At 39.3% G+C, this 15,244-nt stretch overlaps 1 protein-coding gene across 1 annotated transcript in view; it reads right to left on the minus strand.

Annotated features, from left to right (window-relative positions):
* ctif (CBP80/20-dependent translation initiation factor) overlaps window positions 1-4,873 on the minus strand; it is a 56,029-nt gene extending 51,156 nt beyond the window's left edge. The window contains exon 1 of the mRNA XM_088355982.1: window positions 4,697-4,873. The gene's annotated coding sequence lies outside the window, so the exon portion shown is untranslated. The remainder of the gene's footprint in view (window positions 1-4,696) is intronic.
* Between the last annotated feature and the right edge of the window lie 10,371 nt (window positions 4,874-15,244).

Here is a 15,244-nt window from a genome sequence, read left to right on the forward strand (position 1 = left end):
TCCCACATTCCAAAGACATGCATTTCAGGTGAATTGGCCGGTCCAAATTGTCCCTAGCTGTGAATGAGCGAATGAGTTGTCTGTCCCTGTGTGCCCTGCGATTGGCCGGCAACCAGTTCAGGGTGTCCCCTGCCCACTGCCCGGAGATGGCTGGGATGGGCTCCAGCCCCCCCGCGACCCTAATGAGGATAAGCGGTACGGTTAATGAGATGAGATGAGATTAATCTATAACTACATAATTGCAAATTCGAAAATATATTTATCCAATTGGGGGCATCTTTATTGCTCGCAATTTTGAACTTTTTCCTTGTAAAAAATATTCTCATAAAAAAAGAAAGAAAAACAAATGCAGATACGAAGCAAGGTTATCATTATTTTACTGACCTGTGAGGACAGAGGTTCACTCGATCAATTGATCAATAGGCTGTGACACTCTTACGTGCAACTGCAGCGGAATTAAATATTAATAAATCAATCCCTAAAAATAGACAAAGCAGAAAACATTTTCCTGCACAAAGTTTGCAATTCTAATATAATTGCACAACAACATAGCATTTTTAAAAGTTATTTTTATTTTTTTTTCAACTGAAATGTTAAGATTGTTCTTTACATTGAGAGGGGACAACATTTTGAAACTTTTCATTGTGATTTGTTTTCTATTCACAAAAATATGCCATCTGGATAAGCGCAAATTGAATTTTGGTAGTGTCCAGTAAATAGAATGACATTTGACAAGATGTTAACAATTGCTAAAGCAGCTGCTGAACCTGAATGACAAGCAAACAAAAAAATGAAGCAACATCTTCTACCCATGAGGAAATTTACAGAGACAATTTTAAAACATAATTACGCATAACATCATTAAAAAAAACATGTCTTTATGTGTCATACAGACTACACAATGAGAGTCCAACATTCTGATTTTTATTTCTAGAAAACCCAGTGCAAGTATCGGTACTCACAGGACCCTAATCTTAAGGTTCTGGTGCCGGTCATTTGCTTTTACACGGCCATGATAAATTGTGTCACGTGCATAGACGAAATAATGTCATGTTGACCTATGTAGAGTTTAAAGTCCCTAAGTCTTTAGAAGGCAGCATGCGGCCACATGTACACGTTCAATCTGCATGCCAAAGTCAGTCGTTGTGGGAAGAATCCAAGGAATGTTACAAGCATGATGAGCCAAAAATGTAGGTAGATCTTAGGGATATCATTGGGGATGGCCGAGTATGATGGTACTCGTATCGGTTGAGTTACATTAGACGTTATACAATCTGGTCCCTAAGAGTAAAAGTAAATTTCCATGAAACAAATATGAAAGAAAAATATTATATTCAGGTTTCGTACACCTTTTTCATTGGCCAAATCAAGCAGTTTTTATGGATCTTTAAAGCCGTTTTTATTTTATCCATTTAATAAGAAATTCAGTGTGAATCATGTATTTTGCAGATTCACAAATATATCTGTGATTTATATTATTATTAAACCTGCGTGTGCATTTATCAAGACATGTGATTTTTAGATCTTGGGTTAATCGCGAATATAGTAGTGGAGCTGAATTATGTGTGGAATTTTTTGAGACCAAAAAAAAGATTCATGTATATATTGAAATGAAATGTTTATTGAAGGTATTGTTGGATACATTAATCAAAACATGACACAAAAAAAAACTAATGCTGAGAGTGAGCATGGCCAAATTTGGTCACCTTACACCCCCTCCCCTAAGAAAATTTGACAAATCTATTTCTGCCAACCTTTGCTTAAAGGTTTGCACCGTATTTGCACTAATAACCCGGTCAGGCAAAAAATTCCAAATTTTTGGTATCCTGAAAGAAATAAAGTTTCCATGCAAGTTGCTGGTAGGTCTAGGCACCTGTAACTTATATCTGTGACCACGTAAACCATCAACACGACAGAACTCAAAAAATTGATCAAAAGGCACATCGATCATTCCATGCAGTACTTTGAACACAAAAATTAAATCAAATCGAATTCTGCGGAGCTCCAAAAAGTCCAAGTTCAGTCTTTGTAGTCTTGTATTGTGATCTTATTTTTGGCTATTTTTAAAACTTAAATTTCTACCCTGAATCGATTATTGTGACACCACGTCTGGCACGTAAAAATGCGGGAAAGCAAACGGAAAATGGAGAAAGAAAGCAATTAATGAGAACTAGGGCCGGCGCCCAAAAAATGTAAAATCCAAACCTGCTTGTATCAAATGGTCTGTAGGTTTTGTTTGTTGTCGTTTATCAGCGATCCAGAGTTCTGTATATTTCGAAGATCAATCACTTTAAATTTAAATTTCACAGTTCAGGTGCTTTCTTTTAGTTTTTGCAAAAATTTTGTATTTTATTACCTTAAAGCATTACTTCGGACAGCAATGTTTACCTGCAGCAAAGGGTTTTGAAAAAATATAAATTGAATTTCAAATTGAACTTGAAGAATCGCAATTATCGAGATTCGTGACATAAATCCAATCGGCACCTTGGTATCGTGATATAATTGAATTCTGACCAAAGCATATCTAGTAAGCCCTAGTAAAAATAAACAGTAATATTGACATTTCCAGTGGCAGGGAGTTCTTCCCATAGGAATTTACAACTAGGAAACGCTACCTTAATATTTTGCTCGGCCCATAATAAATGTCCATAATTGACACGTCAAGCTTGGTAATACACATGTCATAGAGCTGTTTATTTGTAGCATGCAGCTTTACTCTTGGGCGCAACATGAAGGGGCGATGACACTTTATAGGACAATACCATACAAACTAATGACAGCTGCCGATAATCACGAGGGAAGAGAAAATGTAATGGTGACGCGAAGACACCAGAGAGCACTGTCGCCATCATTTTTAAGCAGACTTGTTGAGAAAAAATTGCAACACTTTCAAGCACCTCACCAAAAATTGAGGAATTTTACAATCCCTGAAAACACAACATTAAACTTCAAGCATTTTTAAGGATTTCAAGCACCCGTATTAACCCCGTATGTTAATATTAAAATATAATGCAGTTCTTTTATTGCAGCAGGACGGGAACTTTACATACTATTTGTATTGACTACTCAATATTTGGATATCAGTAGTAGTTAGAGGCAGCACGGCGCCGCAGTGGTTAGCGCGTGTGCGGCACGGTTCTAAGATCGTGAGATCGAACCTCCTGTGTGGAGTTAATTGGACGGTCCAAATTGTCCCTAGGTGTGAATGAGCAAGCGAATTGTCTGTCCCTGTGTGCCCTGCGATTGGCTGGCAACCAGTTCAGGGTGTCCCCTGCCCGCTGCCCGAAGATAGCTGGGATGGGCTCCAGCACCCCCGGGACCCTACTGGGGGTAAGCGATGCAGATAATGGATGGATGGAAGAGCAGCTTCAGCGACAGACTGCTGTCACAGTCTTGTTCAACGGACAGACTGAGGAGATCATTTCTTCCTCATGCAATGAGGCCCTTTAACTCCGCCCGGGGGAGTAAAAGCCCACATTAAACCACACCCCCACATTGCATATTACCCTATTTTTATTACAGTGTGTATTTTATGTAGCACTATTTAAATACTCTATATCAACAAGTTACATTGGGTATTTATGTATTATATTTGTTTTACTTTATTATTTTATTTTTATTTTCAACACAAGGACACTGCTGGAAGTGTGAATTTCCCTACGGGGATGAATAAAGTATCTATCTATCTAGTAGTTATCAAATATTGCTACATACAAGGTAGTTTCTTTAAATGTGTGAATGGGAGAATTATATTCAATCTTTTTGATAGTTTGTCCAGTTTTGATGCCAGAAAAGGCATTGAAAACAATCAGGGGTGAAAATAATTTCATATCAAAACCAGGGTTGGATAGGGTTACTTTAACTGGATTACTTTCAATTACTTTTGCATTACTCCAATACTAAATATGCTAATAAAAGACAAAAGAAACTAAATATGAATACAATTATGACTCACAACACGTGGTAAGCTTTCTCTCCTGGCTTTGATCTCTTTGATATCCGGCAAAACTAGCATAAAATGCGACAGAGACAAAATGAAAATAAATCCAAACAGCTTGCCAACATCATTTTTGCCGTTCCATGTATTCCATTACTCCCCAAGCCAGCAGAAAATTTTGTAATTTCATTCATACTTAGTTTCTTTTGTCTTTTATTAGCATATTTGGTATTGGAGTAATCCAAAAGTCATTGAAAGTAATCCAGTTAAAGTAACCCTACCCAACCCTGATCAAAACATACCTGTCACTAGCTTTGTCTCTACTTTACCATAACCACGCCCATAATATCTGAGAAGCTACATCATTTAGCCGCAAAGCTTTAGCACAACACAACAATATTTTCTCAAAATATGCACACCAAAAGATTACAGTTCGAACAACCACCCTAATGCCTACGCATGGAGAAATTGAGGTAAATAAAACTCACGCCTGAGTGAGGAAACCCAGCCAAGGAACGCACAAAGCTGACCTGAAGCCAACTTCGCGGCTAACCAGCCGGCTAATGCTAACAACCGCAAAACAACAGCAGCTGAGGAATGGACTTAAAACCATTACATCTGCCAGATAAGGGACAGAAATAACAACATATGTGTAAAAAAATGGCAATTTGAAACGACAGCCTCCGCTATTTGTGCTTATTAGCATTGGAAACAACATACACATACACTGACTGGTAATGAGATTACTGTATTGCTCACCCGAAACGAGAATCTGTCTCTGGAAACCGGGTTCACCTTCTTGTATCAAATATGCTGCGCCATGAGTTTCGGGAAAGGGAAACTAAGTATTATTTATAAAATAAAAACATAAGCGGGTTCGCTTTTTATATAATGACAAACAGGGAGAAGGAAAAGGGAATGCTGGAATGTGACGTCTGGTCCGGTTTGCTGGCACTGTTGACACGTGCATGCCGGCGAACGGTGCATCACGGGAAATGGAGTCTCTGTAAAAAGTCGCTCGAATTTCTTGCTTTTTTTGTTCAGTAGAAGGAAAGGAAGCAAAAAAATATATTGCATGTTTCCCCCTCGCTTTGAAAAAGCAAAGACAACATACTCGTGAGTTTTGACAAAATTAAAATGTGAATGTTTTTTTGTCACTAAATACATGTATTTATTTATTTTGTCACCGACAACCATACCTGTCAACCTGTAAGGTTTTGCCGTACAAAGTATGTTTTTTATGCATTTTAAGACGAGTACGGCGTACAAGGAAATCTGTACGGAAAAACGCAAATTTGTCAATGATAGGTACCATCCAGTATACACCGACTATCACGAAACGGCAAATCAATCAAGTCAAAGGAGTTCGCCGCGGAAGCCTCTATCTCTGTATCTTTTTTTCGTTGCAAACGAAGCGAGCGGTTTGATGCTACTGTGCGCATCCGTCTGCCGCCTGGGGATTTCCCATCATACACCATGCATCATTCCGAAAATAAATAAATATGGTGTACAATTATTTTGTATTTTGTACAGGAAAATACGACAGTTTGTATGGGCATGAAGCCGTGGAGGATGACAGGTATGGACAACAACCTAGCGAACATTGTTAACATACATGATGGGGCACTCCCTTATGATACAAAGTGAATTAAACACATAAAGCGACAATAACAACCAAGACAGGCTGAGTTGAATGCATATGACTTTGTGATCGATACACACAACATTGTGGTGCCACTACGCATACGAGGCTTTAACTAAGAAAAGAACGTTTGATCACATTAACCAAATTTTATTTTAGCTAGTCTGCATTGGCCCCTTGTCAGCTTAAGATGTGATTTTAAGGTTCTGTTAGTAAGATACGAAATCATGCATGGACTTGCTCCCTCATATCTTTCAGATTTAGTTTCCCCCTATGTCCCTGTCTAGAGCCTTTGCTCAGAAAATGCTGGTGTACTAGTGATCCCAAGAGTCAAGAAGAGATCCGCAGGTTTGAGAGCGTTCTCTATTCAGGCTCTGATGTTGTGGAATGCTCTGCCCCCTGAGATTCGATCTGCAACCTCAGTGGAACTGTTTAAATCTAGGCTCAAAACACACTTATATTCCATAGTTCATGAATGTGTCAGGACCAGAACGGTGACAGGACACAATTGCGTCGCATTTACCACAAGTTATATTGAAGGAAAGAGGAAGGGCTGCGCCCACGAGCCGCTGTTCGCTGGACGCGGGAAGCAAGTCGCTCTCGTACTTGGATTGTGATCCGAACACGGAAGTGGATCTTCCATAGCGAGCAATGGCAGTGTCAGGGACGGAAAAACTGGTTGGTAGCCGGGACTGGGAGAGCAAGGCGTGGTCAGGGTCGGAAACGAGTCTTAAGCCAGAACGGGAGAGTAGACGTAGTCGGAGACAAAAAGAGGTTGTAAGCCGGGATGGGAGAGCAGACATGGTCAGAATCAAAACAGGTCGTAGCCGGAGACAGACGAGAGCAAAAACGGGACAGGTAGGAGTCAGGGTCGAAAAAGGTTTGCCTAGTACACACTGAGGTTCGCAGACAGACTGACAACAGGGGACTGACAACAGGGGACTGACAGGACAGGGTTCAAATAGTGACATCAGCCAATCAGAACCCATGGCGGTTGGCGCCAAATGAGCGGGAACAGGTGAATCACATCAGTAATCATGACAGAATGACCTATATTTTTAACTACATCTGTGTATTGTTTGTTAATGCTACAACCCATTGCATGCTTGGTCATCCTTTTTATTTTATTTTTTATTTTGTATCATACTTTTTTGTTCTTTATTTTATCTTAATTTTTAGTGTTTGTTAATGCAACATCCATTGCAGCCTGGTCATCCTGGAAGGGGGATTACCTCATGTGCTGTACCTGTTCAAGGTTTCTTTATCTTCCCCAAGCAGAGTTTTTTTGTAGGTCTTTTTAGTGTACAATATTCTGAAGTTTGCAATAATATATGGTCTGTGCAGCCCTCTGAGACTTCTCATGATTAAGGGCTATACAAATAAACATGATTTGACTTGACTCGGAATTGTTTACAACGAGATTATACATGGCACTCCAGGAAAAACATGTAAAAAGACTCAAAAAAGAATAAAGACAAAATCAATGTTAGAAAGAATAGACAAAAATTCCTAGTTGTACTTTAAGTGCATCGGAACAATAGTACAAATGATGGAAGTTCAATGTCATTCATAAGCAATTAAGATACTTTATTGATTTTACTACGAATACAAAGATGAAGACATATTTTTCACAGTCTTGTGCGCTTGGTTAGGGTGGTGATGGCCTTTGGAAAGAAACTGTATCATGAGTCTGTTGGTCCAGGGATGTCCAACATATCATGAAAAGTGGAATTTGATCAGGTCCAAAATGCATACTTGATGCTACAAATCATCATTTCACGACTGAAAAATATAACTAAATACATTAATTGTTTTCCAACATTAGTGGACATGATATTGTGTTTATGCCCATGTCAATTCTTGATTTGCTCCTTGGGAGGTGAAACTTTTCATATACCTAACCACTCTTATTCATATTTCTTTGTACAAGCATGATTTGGAAACGTCAGAAAGCATAAGAACCAAAACAAGAAAATCAAAACAGTACAAACTTCAGATTCAAGCATTCAACCTCAGAAAGGTACGGCAGATGTGCCCTACGTAGTGCTGCCCCTCAATAGCAACCGTACAGGCGTGACATATGAATAGCTGTTTTTCATTGCTCTTCGGCTGACGGATGGTACAGCCAAGGCACCATTTAGCAGTCCAAATGAGGAGATATGTATATATATATATATATATATATATATATATATATATATATATATATATATATATATATAAGCCTTTCTTTTGCAATGCAGTGTGTCTGTGTGTGCAGAAACTGCCCACAGACACGTGGGCCAGAAACCATGTTGTTGAGTAAGAAAAACAATGTTAGATTTGTTGTTGCCAGTAGGTGGGGGAAGCACACAAATCCTAAACTGAGAGATCGCCCTCGACACTCCTCATGTAATACAATGTAACATACTTTAGTAGGTGTCGACTCATTCTATCATCATCATCATCAACATCATCATCATAGCAAAACATGTGGCACGACAGAGAAGCTCTGTGTTTACTTACATTACTGAAAGGTGTTACATAATTTGAAGGTTCTTTAGAATTTTCTTTCCAAGCTAGTGACTGAGATCTGGTGACAAAGAATATCATAATCCCACCTACATGCATTTCAGGTAAAAATTCCGTAACGTAGTATAAAAAACTTTGCATCCAAAAATACCTAGCCTAAATGACACAATACACTTGAAGAATATAAAATTGCTCAAAATATGATTCAATTTTAAGTAATTGTGCTATTAAGTTTTAGGATTCATGACTTGTACCGTACTTGAAAAATGTATCTTGTATTCAATTTATTAAAGATTTCTATCTATACTAGCTATGAAGAGTTGAGTACTGTATTTGTGCTAACAGGTCTGAAAAAATGTGGTATCAAATATCAGAATCAACTCAAACTTGTATTATCTAGGACATCCTTGTCAAACATATAGCCAGCGGGAGGGGCCCGGCCCATTGGATGATATTATTAGGGCCCCATGAATTTCTGGTTATGTAAAAAAAGCGTGTCTCTAGGACCTTTCTATCAAAAGCTCTCATCTCATCTCATCTCATTTCATCTCATCTCATCTCATTAGCTGCACCGCTTATCCTCAGTAGGGTCGCGGGGGTGCTGGAGCCCATCCTAGCAATCATCGGGCAGTGGGCAGGGGACACCCTGAACTGGTTGCCAGCCATTCACAGCTATCAGAAGTTACAATTATTTAAATAAATGCAAACCAAATGCTCCCTTTCGTCGAGGGCAGTAAAGAGAATACTCTCAACTTGCTCCTTGGGAGATGAAACTTTTCCTACACATAACAACTCTTATTCATATTTCTTTCTATAAGAAAGAAAATAGAGACCTCAGTCCAGTAGTCTCATCTGATGTAGTCTCATCTTATTGCTAAAACCTTTAGTTTGTGTTTAATTTTTTAACCATTTCAAACATGTATGACAATTAATCATAGCCCCTCCTTGGGGCTGTACAAGGTGGTGAGTTGGTTTAGGTGTAAAACTGCATTCACTCAACTGTCAAAATAAACCAGTTCACGCATATAAATACAAACATCATTCTTCTCCAAATGTTTGTAAACAAATCTGTAATGCTTAAAAAAATCCCTTGTCATCCGTGATTAGAATGTAGGGTAGGGTACGAAAGAAGGCTGAATATTAAATCATAATACAGAAAAATATGATAAGCTAAAAATGTGAAGATTTACAAATAAATTAATTTACCCTTTATACATGGTTGCATTTGCAAAGTGAAGCAATATAATAACTATAGCATAGAAAAAAGTTGTATTATTTCACCATAACTTACAAGTATAAGTGCTGCTCCTTTTGAATAAAAGCATCAATAGATTGTTAATCCTCCATAAATTAAAACAAAAAATAAAAAGTCCATGCAACAAGAAAAAAAAATACTGGATGACTTAACTTGCTGTTAGCTTCCTAATACTACCAAAAAAATCTATTCTTTGGGAATGAATTGAGCGCCAAATCCGAATCCTCGGTCTTGCCATCTGTCATGAGGCAAGAGAATTTTTGCTTCACTCTGAAGCTACAGTTGCTTAGCGGAGTAATACGTTGCTAATTGTATTTGTTATTCACATAATATATTCTGAAAATTTAGCTTTTTGAATGATAATAAAGAATAAAAGAAAATCCGTAAATCGTGAACCCAAAGGAGTAAAGCTGTAAAACTGAATACATTAAACCATTTACTCATGTTTCGCTGATAATGAGAACAAGATCCCACCTCGATATACAAAATCCGCATGCGATTTAATCATACTGATCAATTTATACATTATTTCCATATTTTACGTTTTTTTATCATTTCAAATTGTGTAGAGGTAAAACATTTTTTGTACGTAAAAAATGTGATCTTCAAACTATATTTAAAAAAATAAAATTAAAAATTAAAATCACAAAATGTAAACAACTCTTAAGTACTTTATAGATCATGTTTTGTGTGTGTGTGTTTTTGTGTAACTTATATCCTCCGAAATGGCTGAACCGTTTTCCGTAGAAATTGATACAATAGTACTTTAGGCCTTGGCGAGTGTCTTTAGCTAGGTTACATATCAATGCACTCCTAATAAATACCAACAAAATCAATAAACTTCGTGTGGTCTGCGTCTCTAACGCCCTCTGGTACTGCAGCTCTCGACCACCGCCACTCCAATCAGCCTAATCCAATTTTCTATTTGCCCGGCAACGCCAGACCATTTTGCTTGTTTAAAAAAAAGTTAAAAATCTTTGAAAACAAATTTTAATTTCCTTTTGTTAAAACTCGTTTTTTGTAAGACCAATCTTGCTTGCCCATTCCAGCTCTTATCCGGATCGTCTTGGTCACTGCTAGCAGACCACAACATCATCGGAGAGTGCCAATATTTTTAAGATATTCTACAAAGCCTGTCTTTCTGTGAGTAAATGGGTGCTGCGCTGTGTTTGTAAGGTTTATTATTGCTCAATAAGGGGAATTGCAATCATTAATAAGGGGAGCAATTGGCCGATGATGACAGGTATGCGCACTGTGGCATCAAAGTACAAAGTGTTAAGTAGTAAGGGATCCATTTTTTTCATGATGACAGGTGAGGCACAGTCTCACACACCTCCTGACCGCATGTCACCGCATTGGACTCAAGACCGCAACACTTTTCCAATTGAAAAGAAAGATATTTCCTAACACGAGCTTTTTAGTCACACTTTTGGTCCTTAGAAGTTGGAGGCTCTCGACACCAGGCAGCCCGACCGCCTCCCTCCCGCTGAGCTAACTTAGCACAGTGGCGACGCCTTGCGCGTGCATGCACGTGGAGCACCCGTTGAGTAGGTGGGTCTGCTGTGAGGCTGTGGGTGAGGTGGCAAAGGGGCAGATGGAACACAGGGGGGAGTTCAAACGCCTGCGATGGCGGATGCGTGCGGGAGTTGAGGGACTCGGGGTGGGGGTGAAAATAATATCAGGTGCAGGGAGGACTACAGGAAGGTAGCACGGGAGGAAGGAGACAGGGTGGGAGAGCGAGAGTCGTGACCTTCAACGTGTGACGAAGGAAATGTTGGACGGTGTTCCCACACATTCATCTGTCAAGTGATTTGTTTGAAACTTGTCCTCCTTTTTTGCGGAAAAACACACCTTTTTGCTATTAACTGTTTGATACATTTTTCTCAGGCCAATATCAAAAGAGTATAACAGTGGTCCAAACAGAAATGAAAAAAAAGGTTGCATTATTTTTTGCTCATACTATATTTATTTGTGTTTTATGCGCATTTTTAAAAAAATATATATATAACTGATTATTATACACGAGGTTTTATGGTAATATATTACCGTATTCTTGTCACAAACCAGAACAGGAAACCGGCCGGAAGCAGAACCCAATCGCGTAACGTTACTCACAGTTTATTGGGGAGAGGAATGAGCGCACACTCGATCCGGGGATCGTTGGTCGCCGAAGTAAATTGATCGGAATGAGGAAATGGTCAAGATCAAACAGATCAGGGCGAGAACAAAACAGGTGCAAAACACAGGCAAAAAAAACAACGGAGATTCACAGGGCTTGGTGAAACAAGAGCAAAAAACAGGCAAAATGGGGATTCACAAGGCTTGGCAAAACAAGAGCAAAACACAGGCAAAAACGGGGATTCACAGGCTTGACATATCACAACAGAGTTCAGCAGGAGTTTTGCAGACGCTCTGACACCAGGCGACTCACAGACAGTGTTTAAGTAGTCAGGGAGCAATCTGTCAACACGTTTGAGCTGGTGTCCATGGGCGGGCCAATTGGGCGCCGTGGCAACTGTGACAGAAACTGGCACAACGCGGCGGGGACCAATTGGGCGCCATGGCAACTGTGACAATTTTAAGAAGCTGTACGGAGTTTGAAACTTTGTTACTCTCTGCTCAAAGTCATGATTACAGCCTTAGTCAGCTTAATTATGATGCGCGTACGGTTATTTTTTAGACATGCTTGAGTAAATTCTTCTTTTTTTTATCTTTTTGGAGGTTTGGGTTGGCCCTTTACAGCACTCAACCCAGCCCCTTTTCCTCAAACCTTATGTGTTCCACTGTGTTCCTCTGATAAAAGGATAAAAGCAAATAGGCGCAATGGAAAATAACGCGCGAGGACTCTTGAAACTCAGTTGGTCATTGTTAACAAGGAGAAAATGTTGAGAAAATGTTTAACTTTCACCCTTTTAAGGACACCTCAAATCATGCACCCTTCCCATAAGGGTACATTGTGTAATATTTGACCAGTAAAGGGTCTGTAATGTCTAATGAGAATAAAAACAAGTGCAAAATGACCACAGCGTAGCAGCAAGATGCCAGACATACATGGCGGCAACTACTAGGTATGGATTACTCTATATAAAAGAAATACATACAATTTCTCGACCTTTAAATATCCATGCAAATTAACATTAGAATGAGAAGTCATGTATTGTTGCCAATTATTCAAATGTATATTTTGTTTTTTACTGAATGAAGTTTTTTGTACTGATAGGAAGCACTAAATATTCCACACTGTCCCTGTCATGATTACTGATGCGAGGCACCTGAGTCTCCGCCTTTGGTGCCAACTGCCTCGGACGCTGATTGGCTGCTTGTCTCATTTTAAACCCCCGTCTTCCCGTCACCCGTTGTCAGTCCGTCTGCGAACCTCAGCTACGCTAGGCAAGACTTCCGACCCTGACTCTCTCCTTTTCTGATTTCTGTTTGATTCCCGGCTCTGACCCATTTTCTGAACTTGACTACGTTTTTGCTCCCCCGTCCCGGCCACTGATCTGTTTTTTCCCGCTCTCGACACTGCCATCGCTCGCCACGGAAATGCCAGCGATCTATGGATCGTGTATACTATCCTTTCCCTTCTTCCTAAATAAAACTAAGAGAAACATACGCAAGTGGGTCCTGTCTTCGTTCTGGTCCTGACAGTCCCCTAAAGCAATAATTGATCAATCGAATAATATCACTGACCACCTTTGTACAACATTGGATACAACTTAAATTGAAAGTAGATTGCACTAGGACCTTTGGCATCAAAAGACTATCTGCCGCTCCTGTTCAATAAATTTTGGGGGCGTCGGCTGGCTTCTGGACCTTGTGGAGAAGGTAATGCTCGGACAACACACTGTGTAGGGTCATTCTCACTGTCATCATAGTCTTCATTTCCATGCCGCTGCCATCCCTTCTTCTGTTACCATGTCAGGTTTGGCTTTTGTTTTTGGTTTGGACACTTTGGGAGTTGTTATGATACCTGGTTTGTTTATGTTTGTTGTTCCTGTTTTTGTTAATAAATATTATCTCTATTGATCACACCTGCCTCCATTCCCTGCATTTGGGTCAGAAAACGTGACTGTATGTTTTTGAATGGATTATTTACAAATGTCTTCCCTATCTTCCTCCCATTCGACCGACCTGTCTGTCTGTCTGCCTGCCTTCCTGCCTATCCATCTATCTATCTATCTATCTATCTATCTATCTATCTATCTATCTATCTATCTATCTATCTATCTATCTATCTATCTATCTATCTATCTATCTATCTATCTATCTATCTATCTATCTATCTATCTATCTATCTATCTATCTATCTATCTATCTATCTATCTATCTATCTATCTATCTATCTATCTATCTCTATCTCTCTATGCAACCAATCCACCCAAACCAATCAAGCTAGCCAGCTAATCAATTTTATTCATTTGTTTTCAATGGAAATATAACCAAATATTACATTTAGGGACATACCTCGAGTGCAAGCGTATGTGGTGGCGAAGAGCGCATGTAATGTAAAATATGTCAAACGCCGCATCTTGCAATTCATCTTTATTGTCCTTGTTATCTTTTCCCCGCCTGTGTGAATGCACGCCAGAGTACAATTGCGACAATCATTATAAATGTGTGTACTGTAATCGTGTTTCTGTGCACCTGTTTACGTGCCAATTTGTGTATGTGCTCTGCATTGTAATTACACAGCAGTGAACCAGTGGTGGAGGACAGTAAATTAAGTGGAGAATGACTTAGAGCCCAAAAGCGGTCATCGGGGTGGGATGCGCCCTCAGAATATGCACGGTGTGTGTGTTCTGGACACACATGTTTATTGCCAGTATGAAGTGGTGAGGAGAGAAATGCGTGCAGAGATCGTTAAAAAAAACTGCCTTGGTAGATGCTGCCGCACACTTTTCTGCTATTAAAAAAGAACTCTGCAGAAACCACAATGAAAGGCGCATTTCGCCATCCGAAAAAAAAAGTTTACGCCTTTTACGAGGAATCCTGGCCTTCTGGAAGTGCCTCCGTGTGCTATTTTCATTTTATGCACGTCCAGTATTGCCCCAAAATATTAAATTACATTAAATTGATGAATGCCGTACTTGCATTCCTTTGTGATCAAATGTGATCAGTGGGTCTGTTTAAGACAAGTGTGGCCAAGTTACGGCAGGGGGGCTTTTTACATCAACAATCGATTCTTTAGTGTCAAGAAATGTTTGTTTGTGACTTCCTTAATCACAAGGAGTCTCAAAGGGCTACACATTCTATTGCAAACTACAGACTATTATTACACCAACCCCTGATCTAAAACCTACATTAATGCAACGAAAAACCTTGAAAAAGGGACCACACATGATAACAAACAAAACATTTAAAATGAAATATAAATAATTAATTTATAATAAAATAAAAATCAAATCAAAAGGATGACCAGACTGCAACGGATGTTACAATAACAAACAATACACAGATATTGTCAACATAAATATAGGTCATTCATTAGATATAGAATAGTGTGTTTTAAGCCTAGATTTAAACAGTTCTGTCATGAACCAGAACAGAATCAGGACCCGAACGCGTGACGTTACTCACACAAGCCTTTTATTTTACGGGAAATGGGGCGTCATGCATGTTAGGCAGCAGTCTGGGGTGAAATGATAAGAAGCCAGAGGCTGACAAGATCAATACCAATTGCCCGAGTTGCTATCGGACAGATGGGGTCGATACTGGACAGGACGGGACAGACAGCATTGATAATGAAACAGTATATCGAAAATAAACAGGACAAACTAGAAAGGAACGAAAACTGGAAAGAATAATAAACAAGACAAAACTAGATGGAAACGAAACTGGAAACCGATATAACACAAGACAAAATAAACGGGAACAATACCGGACAGGCGATAACAACAGG

The sequence above is a fragment of the Urocampus carinirostris genome, chromosome 16 (genome assembly GCF_059441175.1).
Source record: "Urocampus carinirostris isolate Australia breed hairy pipefish chromosome 16, RoL_Ucar_1.0, whole genome shotgun sequence".
Classification (NCBI taxonomy): domain Eukaryota; kingdom Metazoa; phylum Chordata; class Actinopteri; order Syngnathiformes; family Syngnathidae; genus Urocampus; species Urocampus carinirostris.